Source organism: Xenopus laevis, chromosome 5S, assembly GCF_017654675.1.
Source record: "Xenopus laevis strain J_2021 chromosome 5S, Xenopus_laevis_v10.1, whole genome shotgun sequence".
Lineage (NCBI taxonomy): Eukaryota > Metazoa > Chordata > Amphibia > Anura > Pipidae > Xenopus > Xenopus laevis.
Window position 1 is genome coordinate 98,735,118 of NC_054380.1, and position 3,277 is coordinate 98,738,394.

A 3,277-nucleotide genomic window follows, 5' to 3' on the forward strand; every position below is an offset into this window, starting at 1 on the left:
GTTCGTTAGGATATTTATTTATAAAAAGTCATACAAATTTTGGCAAAATAAGTGTTACTAATCAGTTAGTAGATCTATATTATAGACATTCTTGTTACATTATTATTTACAGTAGAAATGTCAATCTTTTCTTTGCAGTAATAGTATATTTTACACAATTTATTGCTGAATTAAATGGGATTAAAGTTCTGGTGAATATACCATCAAAAATATACCCAAAGTATTTACAATGTAGAATTCAAGACAAGACACCAGTTCAGTGGAAAATTGACAAGCTTTGTCAACATTTTCCTTCAGTCTGATCTGGTTTCCATTTATAATTTACCCAATGGATTCCAGATGAGAAAACTAAAGCTTCATTTCTAATACAAGTGCAAATCCCTAATGCACAAGGTAAAGAAAACCTTGCATTGAATGGTCTTGTGCCATTAGAATAAATACTGCATGTGTTGCTATGGATTCCTGCACCAGTGCAATTTTAAACCTCGGATAGTTATAAGCCCCACTATTGGAGTTTGGTACTGAATAGTTCAGTTGTATATATTAATTTTTCTTGAGCTTCCAAACAGCATTCTAATAGGATTATACCTTTACCCCTCACAATCAGCTTGAGGACAGTGATCCCATTAATATTTCATAAACGTAAGAATTGTAAATAAAGGAAAGCAACACCAGAAGAACTTAGTATTTAGTTTACTTGAAATATATATTTTCAGAGCAAGTGATTAGCACGGGAGGACTAAAAGCCAACATTATTCCACTGCACAAATGGATTTGCAAGTAGGAAACAATCAGCAGTTTGTTTTCTATTCCATTTTTCTATTTCTAGTGTAGCATAGTATTGTACCATGTTAGCCATAGAGAGAAACAAAAAATACAGAGTTTAGTAGATTATAAAATGCAAGCTTTTGGGACAACTTTTTCAGCATGGCATGAGACAGCAACCAAAAACTCATGAAATGCAGAGGGATTAAAATACAATATTTGCAACAATTTTTATATACCCAGTGCTAGCGCATATAACTGCCATGATTTTTCAGATACTATATGACAAGATGCACAAAGAAGGGACTTTATTTGCCCCAAAGCTCTTACTCTATATTTCCCTACTTTTTTTTATCAGCCTACTACAATGAAAGCAAAGACCTGGAAACTGCACGCAAATTATAGTAAAATCAAAGGTGATTATTGTTTTACAACAGCTATTCACTGATTTCTATGGACTGACTATTACACAACACCACTTCCACTGATAGCTGATGCTCCTACAAAGTCTGACTTACAGATCACTGAGATGAGAAATAACAGAGTATAAATGGCAGCCCTAATGATTTCAGCAGTCAGTTGCATTCGTTTGTGTAGTTACTGCAAGGGCATATGGCATTACCAAGCTGAAATGTGTCCACTTGTTCAGCATTCAGTACAATAAAAGCCCATGATCCATAAGTCAGATCTGTAGCTTTCCTGGGCCCAATGCATTTGATTCAATAACAGAACTACTACTTTAAGAAGGGAGCACTGGTCATTTATTATACACAAAGCACAATCATGTTATGTATGTTACAGGATTCTGTGATTTTGGATTTTCTGGACCTTCACAACATTTGGAATCTTGCTTATTTCAGAAGAATATTATGGCATGGCCTTCAAATGCTTTTTGCTGATGTAAAAGTAAGCTTTCATTCACATTTTGGGAATAGTTGTAAAATAAACGAGACACTGTTTTTCTAAATATTTACCCTACAGTTTGGCCTTGATTCTGTAAAGGAGGGGTTGGGAAACACAGTTTGGCACAAACGAGCTGTTATTGTTACTGTTTGTTCACTTAACAAGGGGCAGATTGTGTGCTGGACTGAACCCCAGCTATTGTTTCTCATGCAGCAACACTGTGCTCCCTTTATTTCACTTGGACTGAAGACCAGAAGACATTGTTTGTTTAGCATAAAGAAAGATAAACAACAAAACAAGGTCATAGTTTCCAGCAAGCAATATGCAACTAAACATTACAGAAAAAGGTTTTAAAGGGGATGTAAACGGTCCTGTTGAACAACCTACACCATTAGGCATGAGTGTCTGCAGATCATTTTTCACAGAGAAGTAAGCTAATATCACATTGGGTAAAATCCCATTGAAGATTAAACAATTCATGACAATGCAGAAGATAACCTTATTAAGGCTTGCCTTGTGGTGGGAAGCATAAAAATGTTTTGTGTTGTTGGGAATCAAATTTACAAACTATTACTTGGAAGTAGCTGGAGAAGTCAGGGTGGGGAAACTGCCCCCTCTTACCCCCTTCTACGGACACCCATGCCATTAGGGCAATGACACACAGGGAGATTTGTTGCCCAATATAAAATTTCGCTACCGCAGGTGACAAGTCTGCGCGAAAATGCTTTGTCATTTACAAACCTAACAAGTAAATTACATTACTAGCAGCAGTTCACCTTGATCATGGGAAAGTAAATTTTTAATACAGGCAACAAATCTCCCCATTTGTCATTGCCCTTACAGATGCAAAATGATTCACTAATGAGAATTCTGCTTTCCAGCACCAGGGCAGTCATCAGCTGTCCTAAACAAACCGACAATTTGGTTACCCACCAGTACACTATAACCAAGCATGGGAAGGGAGAATGATACTACAGTTTAATTTGCCAGTTACAGGAACAGATGCACAAATAGGTGGAATTGTCATGGCAGGATTCCCTTGTATTTATTGGCACACAGGCCCTGGAAAGTCAGTATTTTTATTGGTCAATGTTGCTTTAAAAAATGTAATTTGACATTCCAAATTGGTGAGCTGCTAAACAAAAAAGTTAAAGGACAAAAACCAATAAGGGGGTTATTTACTAAGCTTCGAAATTCCCCGAAATCCGAAAAATTTGTGATTCTTTGTTATTAAACCAGACTTTTAAAAAAATCACGAATTTTTCGGAATTTATTAAACCCAGAGGGCTAAAAAGCCCAATGTAAAAACACGGCATGTCAAACCTGTCGAGGTTGCATAAAAGTCAATGGGAACAGTCCCATTGATTTTTGGTTGTGTCTGGGGTTTCGGGCAATTTCACTATGTTTTCGGAGCTTTCGGGTGAAAACTCAAATTTTTGGGAAAAATTTAATAATAAATAAGCGGGTTAGATCGGAGTTTGTGGCAGCCGATATTGAGATAAATTCGGACCTTCATAAATAACCTCCCAAAATAACCTCCCAAAAGTTCATTTAAATGTAAATTAAGGGCATGGACACACAGGCTGTTGACATCTTGCATAATTGGGCT